This window comes from Jaculus jaculus, chromosome 17 (assembly GCF_020740685.1).
Source record: "Jaculus jaculus isolate mJacJac1 chromosome 17, mJacJac1.mat.Y.cur, whole genome shotgun sequence".
In the NCBI taxonomy this organism is placed as follows: Eukaryota; Metazoa; Chordata; class Mammalia; order Rodentia; family Dipodidae; genus Jaculus; species Jaculus jaculus.
Window position 1 is genome coordinate 66974928 of NC_059118.1, and position 9839 is coordinate 66984766.

The 9839-nt window shown below is 48.9% G+C and overlaps 1 protein-coding gene across 5 annotated transcripts in view; it reads right to left on the reverse strand.

Annotated features, from left to right (window-relative positions):
- The window catches only part of Ripk1 (receptor interacting serine/threonine kinase 1), a 43809-nt gene extending 33970 nt beyond the window's left edge, over positions 1–9839 (reverse strand). The window contains exons 1-2 of one of the 5 annotated variants that reach the window (XM_045136535.1): positions 9699–9839; positions 9255–9587 (exon numbers count right to left, since the gene is read on the reverse strand). The gene's annotated coding sequence lies outside the window, so the exon portion shown is untranslated. Of the gene's footprint in view, positions 1–6795; positions 6961–7251; positions 7324–9254; positions 9588–9698 lie in introns of those variants that run through there. The other 4 variants (XM_045136540.1, XM_045136539.1, XM_045136537.1 and 1 more) reach the window with 4 other exon arrangements.

Here is a 9839-nt window from a genome sequence, read left to right on the forward strand (position 1 = left end):
ATGCTACCAGGGAAAAAAAACAACATCACATCCCCCTTTAACTTTCCTACTTGGTCTGTGCAAGGAGACAGATGGATCCTGGAGAACAACAGTCACATACTGGAAACTTGATCAAGAAGAGTGTCCAGTAGCCCCAGATGTGGCCTCCTTGCTTGAGCAGATGACCACATCTCCTGGCTCACGGTATGCAGCTACTGATCTTGCAAACAGAGCTTTCCCATTTTAGCTCAAGGTTACATTAATTCTCCATCCCTGTATCATAACTTAGTTTGCAGGGATCTTGATCGCCTGTCCCTTCCATAAGGTGTCATGTTGGTCCCTTACATTGATGACACTATGCTTACTGGGCTATGTAAGAGGTGGCAACCACTCTGGAGCTGTTGGTACATGTATGCATAGTAGGGCATGGGAAGCAAACCCAACCAAAATTCAAGGACCTTCCACCTCAGTGAGATTTCCAGTTCAGGGGTGTGGGCCCAGCAGAGACATTCATTCCACAGTGAAGGTAAGTTGTTGCCCTGGGCCCCTTCTACCACTAAGAAAGAAGCACAACACCTTTTTTGACCCATTCAGGTTTTGGAGGCAGCGCATTCCTCATGAATGTGTGTGATTCCAGCCCATATTCCAAGTGACTCAGAAAGCTGAAGTTTTCCGTGGGGCCCACAACAAGAGAAGGCTCTTCAACAGGCAGGCTGCTCTGCCAACTGGGACATGTGATCTAGCAGATCTGATGGGTCTTGAGGTGTCATGGGCAGACAGGTATGCTGTTTGGAACCTGTGTCAGAGGCCCTAGGGACTTGGGGGCAATGCCCTGCCATCATCTGCAGACAATTATTCTCCCTTTGAGAGCCAGTTCTTGGCCTGCTACTAGGCCTTACTGGAAACTGAACTTGATAATGGGCCTTCAAAAGAGCCTCCCATTAGGAGCTAGGTGTTACCTCACCCACCATGCCATAAACTTGATGGCAGCAGTCCATCAAGTGGAAGTGGCATCTAAGTGATTGGGCTCGAGCAGGTCCTGAAGGCACAAGTAAATTACATAAGGAAGTTGCCCAAATGCCTATGGTTGGTAGTCCTGTTATGATCCTTTCTGTCCCCAAGCATACACCTATGGCATCATGGGGTATGCCCTGTGATCGACTGAGGAGGAGAGGACTAGGGCATGGTTTACAGATGGTTCGGTGCATTATGTGGGCACCTCCCAGAAGTGGACAGCTGCAGCATCACAGCCCCTTTCTGGGACAACTTTGAAGGACTGTGGTGAAGGGAAGTCTTTACAATGGGCAGAACTTTGGGCAGTGTACATGGTTGTGCATTTTCTTGGAAGGAAAAATGGCCAGCTAAGTGGTCATACACTAATTCATGGGCTATGGCCAATGGTTTAGCTGGACAGTCTGGGCCCTGGAAGGAGCACAATTCAAAAACTGGTGAGAAAGACGTTTGGGAAAGGTACATGCAGACAGGTTTCTCCAAATGGGCAAAGGATGAAAAGACACTTTGTCCCATGTAGTCATCCAAAGGGGACCTCGGTAGAGGATGACTTGACTTGTTCCATGGAAAGCAGTCAACTTCTTTCCCTGGCCATCCTTGTCATTGCCCAAAGGGCCCATGAACAAAGTGGCCACGGTGGCAGGGATGGATGTTAGGCATGGGCTCAAGAACATGGACTTCCACTCAGCACCTCTCAGTACTGCCACGTCCTGTGATCAAGGTCAGGCAGGGCGGCAGATGGCCTAGACCCTTTAGAAGTGAAGTGTGGGTCACCCTTCAGGCAAAGAGCCAAGACCTTCTGAGGCACTTGCTGAGGGTGGAGAAAATACACAATGGGTAGCAGGAACCAGGAATGGTGGAGCCTTCCTTTAATCTGAGCACTTGGGAGGCAGAGGTAGGAGGATTGCTGTGAGCTTGGGACTACAGAATGAGTTCTGGGTCAGCTTGAGCTAGGGTGAGACCCGACCTCAAAAAAAATTCACAGGAACAAAATAAAAATGGATAGTAGGGGCTGGAGAGATGACAGCTCAGTGGTTAAAGGCACTTTCTTACAAACCCTGATGACCCAGGTTCAGTTCCCCAGGACCCACAAAAAGCTAGATATAAAAAGAGGTGCATGTGTCTGGAGTTAGTTTGCAGTGGCAGTAGGCCCCGATGGCACCCATACTCTCTGTCTGCTTCTTTCTGTCTCAAATATATATATAAACACACACATATATATTTTTTTAAGCAGAATGGGTAGTAGTAGGTTACAAATACCAGCGAAGGCCAAATGACCCACTCTGGAACAAGGGTTGTAAATACTACAAGTGTTTCTGTTCTATTTGTTAAGGATGTTTGTGCATATGTACACAAGTAAGATGTATTTGTTTTTCTTTCCTCAATTTCTTTCTTTTCCTTTTTGCTTTTTGTTAGTTAGTTTGTTTGTTTTGGTTTCTTGAGGAAGAGTCTCACTCCAGGCTGACCTGGAATTCACTATGTAGTCTCAGAGCGGCCTTGAACTCATGGTGATCCTACCTGTCTCCCAAGTGCTGGGATTAAAGGCGTATGCCACCACACTCAGCTCTTCTAATGTCAACTGAGATAATTTCTGTAGTTGAATGTTGTTAAACCTCTATTTAAATCATTGGATAGTAGAGACTAAGCATGCCTTAAGAGTTTTTGTTATGCATTTGAGGAGAAAGCCTAGTGTAATTCCGGTGGCATGTTGGGTAGTTGTATCATGTTAGGTGGAATAACGACCTTATTTTGTCTTCATTTATAAATGAAGCCTGACATAGGAGATGTGGTCTGGGGTCAAGTTGACAGGAGGTGGACTTGTGATGGCTAAGCTCTTCTATCAATTTATCAGGTTAGGAATCTGTAAGAGACACGCCTTAGGAGGGGCCTGTGTGGGCGTTTCCAGAAAGAAGTCCTTTCTCACAAGCAGGCGGCTGGCCCTTCTGGTGGTGGACTATTTCTGCCTGACTGTCCTTGCTGCTTGCTGTTGTGTTTCTACCCAGCTGTCTTTGCTACCCACTGGTAGGTGCACCTGGTCCTCATATATATAGAGAGAATGGGCATGCCAGGGCCTCCAGCCACTGCAAACGAACTCCAGACGCATGCGCCCCCTTATACATCTGGCTAACGTGGGTCCTGGAGAATCAAGCCTCGAACAGGGGTCCTAAGGCTTCACGGGCAAGCACTTAACTGCTAAGCCATCTTTCCAGCCCAGTAAAATGTTTTGAAAGGAGTAATTCCTTAACTCAGTCGCTTACTCTGAGAAATCAAATCTGAAGCGTTCATGTTATGTGCAGCAGTGATGCTCTTGGTAATTTTACGCAGAGCGGTGAAAGCATGGAAAGCAATGTGCATACAGACAGGAGGTTATGACCCATTCACACTAAGATACAACAACCATGCCCTGAAGTATGCCCACTGGGAAGCAAGATTTCAAGTCTGAGTTCTACCTGGTTCGCTGCTGCCCAGGCCACCCCTCCTCCAGCAGGCTCATACAGACACTGACTGCACCCTTATTAGTTCCCACTTCCATCCTGTGCTCAGTTAATTTAGTCTCAAGCGTGTGCCTCTTTGGAGGGTTTTCAATGATTTGTGTTTTTACTTTTCCCCCCTTGAATGACAATTTTATGTTCTTACAAGTATTTTTACTTATTTGAGAGAGAGAGTAAGGGAACTCCAGATGCATGGGCCATTTTGTGCATGGCTTTATGCAGGTACAGGGGCATAGAAGCCAGACCAGCAGGGCTTGCGAGCAGGTGCCTTTACCCGCTGAGCCAACCCCCCCCCCCCCAGTCCCTGTGTTTCTTGCAAGGCCAAACACATGCTAGACAAGGGCCCTACTGATGAGCTTCATGCAGGTTTATCAGCACAAATATCTTGGGAAAGCCTTGGAAGCAGTATAATGAGGGAGACCGAAGGGCAGCAGAAACAGAAACCGTAGGGTGTAATATGAAACGTGATGAAGTAATTCACTAAGACATACTGACTTTTCATATCATGCTATAGCTTACAATTTTCAATTAATTAAGGTCCTTTTAAATGGGATTGGTTGGTGTTTTCAGTCAAGTGCATACTGATTATAGAACTCAAGGAAATAATTTTTTTCCATTAAATTAAGGGGAAATCCCAAGATATTTCACATTTTTAGCTTCAAAAGCAGGATAATACTACATATTAAAATGTGTATATTTATTTTTCAATGGCTGAACTCCCTTTTTAGCCTAATGCATTCCCCTCTCTGGCAGCCCACCTGAAATGGCTAGCTCAGGAAGTGGACACAGGGGTCCCCGGGGCAAGCCAGCCAGTTTGTTGAGGTCCGAATTCAAATAAGATCCTATCTTACTAAGAGAATGAGGAAGATGTCTGACATTAACTTCTGTCCCCCACATGCATTCACCCATGCATACACACATCCCTTGCACATAATGTACATGCACACATGTATACCCCCACACATATGTAAAAAAAAAAAAAAAAAAAAAAAAGCTAAGGTTAAAGGATCCAGCTGAAGTGGTAGATCTTACAAGCAAACCATGTTCCTCTCTCAAACTTCCACAATCAGTTCTCTGACACATGTCATTTTCCTAGAAGGCAAATAATAGTTTTGTCTTTTGTAAGCTCCAGATGCCAAGATCAATCACGCACCTGTCCTTGCTGCCACAATGAGCACACTGCAGTTAAACACGAGGGAGGAACAGACTGAATTTTACAAACTTATGAAAAAGTATGCTTCAGAGGCTGGAGAGATGGCTCAGTAGGTAAAGGCACTTCCTTGCAAAGCCTGAAGGCCTGGGTTTGATTCCCCCAGTACCCACATAAAGCCAGATGCACAAAATGGCCTCATGTGTCTGGAGTTCACTGACCAGGAAGCCCTGACATACCCATGGTCACTGTCTCTCTGTGTACCTTATTCTCTCTCTTTCAAATAAATAAGTAAAAATATTTTAAAAGTATGACTCAAAAAAAAATCAATTAAATACATTAATATAATCAGTCATTTCTAGCAGAGTAACCAACCAAGCAAAGGAAGCTCTATTTCTGTTTCAATGCCTAAATCATATTGGTGATATTAACCTGTAATAGATTACTAAGTACCAAACAGTACATTATCTAGCTCTGAAGTTGGTCTCTTTGAAATTTTTCTTAATGCTTATTAATATTTATAATCCTTAAAGTAACAATATACCTATGGGGCTTAATGCAGAACATGAAAAGGAAAATATAAACTAAACTTGATAATCATTACTGCTATTTTATCCGTAGTAAAAATGAAGCACTTAGGGGCTGGAGAGATTGCTTAGCAGTTAAGGCGTTTGCCTGCAAAGCCAAAGGATCCTGGTTAAACTCTCCAGACCCACCTAAGCCAGATGCACAAGGAGGCCCATGCTTCTGCAGTTAGTTTGTAGTGCCTGGAGGCCCTGGGGGGCCCATTCTCTCTCTCTCTCTCTCTCCCTCTCTCTGCCTTTCTCTCTCTCTCTCTCGCAAATAAAATAAAATAAAAATAGTTTTAAAAAATGAGGAACTTAAAATTTCATCTTAAACAAGACTATTGTCCAGTTTTCGTGTACACCAGAGCTGCAATATTCCACATTTCTTTCTTTGTTATTTGGTTCTTTGAGGTAAGGTCTCACTCTAGCCCAGGCTGACCTGAAATTCTTGGGCTGACCTGTAGTCAGGGTGGCCTCAAACTCACAGCGATAGCACTACCTTTGCCTCTTGAGTGCTGGGATTAAAGGCATGCCACCAGGCTTGGCAATATTCCACATTTTTAGGAGGACACCATGCGCCCCCTCCCTCACCCCACTCTACTTCTAGTGGTTACAAAGTTAGAAGAGGACTGAATCACTGGATTTTAAAGTTAAACTCTGTGCCTAGGTTTCTTTTGGTGCTATCAAGAAGAAATCCCTTGAAAAGAGCTTTCAAAAGACAAAAGGCCTTCTACAGACTAGACTCCCTGGAATAAAACAGCTTCACTCTTGGGAAAGGAAGCTCTGAGCACGACCAACGGGCTGTGCTGCCAGACAAGGGAGCCCCTGGGCCCACGCCACCCCATCCTCCAAAGGAGTGCTTCGGTCAGACGCTCGGCAACTCACACAAGCAAATGCTACCTGCCACCCTCGCAGATGTACGACACGGTGCCCTGGGTCCCTGCGGCTGTGAAATGCTCCTTACTTGCCAGCTCACACTTAAAGAGTTTGCTGATCGCTTCTGTCTTCCCAACCTTCCACCACTTCTCGTGCAACAGTAACAGGCCCTTTCAAAGGGTCGCGCCGGGCTAGATGGCTCCGAGCTCTGTGAAAGGCTCTAGCTTGCAGAGCACACCCGCGGGGGTCGGGCGGTTGTGTGCAGTGGCAAGAGGCCCTGGCATGCCTACACACACACACACACACACACACACACACACACACACACGTGCAAATAAAATTTAAGATTTTTTTTTAAAAAATAAAAGGCTTGGCCTAGAGAGATGGCACAGCAAAGCCTAAGGACCCAGGTTCAACTCCCCTGGTCTCAAGTAAGCCAGTCGCCCAAGATGACGCAAGCACGCAAAGTCGCACATGCGCACAAGACGGCCACGCATCTGACGTTCAACTACAGTGGCTGAGGCCCTGGCACGCCAATTGTCACTCAATAAAATAAAATCAAAGGCTTGTTAAGTCCTACCAAGAACATTACCGTGACCCTGCTGGACCAAAAGTACACACATTTTCTTTTCTTTTCTTTTCTTTTCTTTTTTTCGAGGTAGGGTTTCACTCTAACCTAGACAGTTCCAGGCTGGCCTCGAACTCACAGCAATCCTCCTACCTCTGCCGCCCGAGAACATCTTCGTGCTGATAACGTCCTAATAGCCCACGATCGTTATCACGACAGTCCACACCTGCCCTACCGTGCCGCCGTCACCGTGGCCCCAACGCGCACCTCCGACCTCGTCGCTTCAGGAGCTGAACCGACCCGGAGGAGCGCCCCGTGACAGCCCGCAGGGGCGACCCGCCCCACTTCCGGCGACGCCCGCCGCCGGCCCCGCCCACGCCCCGCCCCTTCCGGGAAGGCCCCGGGAAGCCCCGGGAGCGCGCGGACGCGGCGCGCTTTGCTTTCGATTTCGCCGCCACAGTGGCAGGCCCGGGCAGGAAGGAGGGGCGCGGCGAGCGCGCGGAGCTGCACGGCCCGGCCGCCCCGTCCCCAGGCGCCCGAGCCCCGACGGGGCTCCGCGGGCCGCCGAGCCCGGGCTGGCCCGCCGCACGGCCCCGCACCCCGGCTCACCGATCGGGCCCGGGGTCCCGCGTCCACCTGCGCGTCCTCCACCGCCGCGAGGCCCGGAGAGGAGCGCGAGGCCGGACAGCCGCGCCCGGTGCCCGGCGCCCCGCAGATGCCCTTCCCCCGGCCCGGCTCCCGCTCGCCGACGCTCCCGCAGCCAGACGCTCGCGCTCCGCAGCCGCGCGCCTCCGGCCCGGGATTTTGAGGAAGAGGGCGGAGCCAGGGCCGGGGCGGGACGAGCGTCTTCCAGCTAATGGGGACACCTACGAGAAGGGCAGAGCTCTTCTCGGCCTCGGGCTTAGGCCGCGGGCGTGGTGCCACGCGCGGCTTGTGCTGGGGAGACACCCTGAGGATGGCAGCCCCGTGGGCCCCTCGGCGTTACAGCCGTAGGCAAGTCGTCATTCGAGGAAAAATGTGATTCCTTTGTAGCCCTCGGCGGCTCGAGACGCTTGCTTGCAAAGCCGAGCACTCTGCGGTCTACTCAGGACCCGTGTAAGGCCCTAGGTACAAAGTAGGGCTTGCGGCTGGATTCGTTAAACCCATCCGCACGCGCTCACACAAATGAGAGTTCATTTTACTTTACTGTTTTTTGAAATATCTAGAAAAATAGCTTGCTCGTGATGTCTTTTTTTTTTTTATTTATTTAAGAGCGAAAGACACAGAGAGAAAGACAGAGAGGGAGAGAGAGAGAATGGGCGTGCCAGGGCTTCCAGCCTCTGCAAACGAACTCCAGATGCGTGCGCCCCCTTGTGCATCTGGCTAACGTGGGACCTGGGGAAACGAGCCTCGAACTAGGGTCCTTAGGCTTCACAGGCAAGCGCTTAACCGCTAAGCCATCTCTCCAGCCCTCGTGATGTCGGTTTTTTTTTTTTTAATTTATTTGGGAGCAACAGACACACAGAGAAGGACACATAGAGGGAGAGAGAGAGAGAATGGGCGCGCCAGGGCTTCTAGCCTCTGCAAACGAACTCCAGACGCGTGCGCCCCCTTGTGCATCTGGCTAACGTGGGACCTGGGGAACCGAGCCTTGAACGGGGGTCCTTAGGCTTCACAGGCAAGCGCTTAACCGCTAAGCCATCTCTCCAGCCCTCGTGATGTCTTTTAAAAGAGTTGTAGCGGTGCGTGGTGGCACTTGCCTTGAATAGCAGTACTGGGGAGGCAGAGGTAGGAGGTTGCCCTGATTCCAGATCAGCCTGGGCTAGAGTGAGACCCTGCCTCGTAAAAACAGTAACAAAAAAGCTAGTTGTTCAAATATGTGTATGGTGGTTACTTATTGTTAAATGCCAAGGAGTGGAAAAGACACAACTGGAGAGAAAATATTTACAAAAGACATATGATGCTGGGCGTGGGCACACATCTTTAATCCCAGCACTCAGGAAGTAGAAGCAGGAGCATCACCACGAGTTCAAGGCCACCCTGACTACATAGTGAATTCCAGGCCACCCTGGACTAGAATGAATCTCTACTTCAAACAAAGATATCTAATAAAACTCATCCAAAGCATACCAAAAAACTAGACAAACCTAAGATACAATAACAATGCAAACCTAGGCCAGGCATGGTGGCGCATGCCTTTAATCTCAACACTCAGGAGGCTGAGGCAGGAGGATCACCATAAGTTCGAGGCCACCCTGAGACTAGAGTAAATTCCAGGAAAGCCTGAAGTATAATGAGACCTTTCCTCGAAAAAACCAAAGGAAAAAAAAAAAAAAAGACTACAACCCTATTAAAAGTATGGGGTGCTGGAGAGATGGCTTAGCAGTTAACCACTTGCCTGCAAAACCTAAGAACCCAGGTTCCATTCCCCAGTACGCACGGAAGCCACTACAGTTTTTTGCCTTCACCCAGAGCAGGCCATAGAGAGGGCCAAAACAATACATCTCATTAATGGCTTGGTTTGGTCTAGCATTCACTGCTGGCATCCTGGCAGCTAGGGAGACTGCCACGGCAGCTGCTCCCAGGGAACCCACTTCATGGCGTCCCTTAAGGGCTCAGCACTTGCTGCTCACCTAGCAAGCGGTTGTCTCCATTGGCTCAAGTCCTTCGCGGGGCCCTTCGTCCCCCAGCCACCGTCAAAATGGTCTGCGATGCTCCTAGAAAATGTGGAAGTCCGCAAATGTCTGCTGGTAGCCGGCTTCAAAAGAGCCTCTCCAGCTGGGCAAACAGCTGGCTGGAGGCATCTGAGGCTGGTACCAGCAGGGATGTCCTTGAAGGAGCCGAGGTCGGTTCTCCTTGGCGGTGGAAAATGTCGATTTTGATGAGAAGGGAGGCCAACTCCGGGTCTTCACTGTAGTTGTTCATCAAAGGCACCACTCTGTATCATGCAGGCCCATTCTCTCTCTCTAATATATGTAAATAAATATAAAAATGGTGGGAATCAGTGATTGGGAAAATGCAGCCTAAAAGAATAACAACACCTATTAGAAAAGGTAAAATCCAAACATTGGCCATACATGCTCCTGAGGACAGAGAGCGGCAGAGCTCTCGTTGGCTCCTGGTGGGAATGCAAAATGTTAAGGCAAGTCTGGAAAACAGTCAGACAGGTTTTTGTCCGAGTTTAAAACAGGCTCTGAAGTCACGCGTTTTCTCGGAAT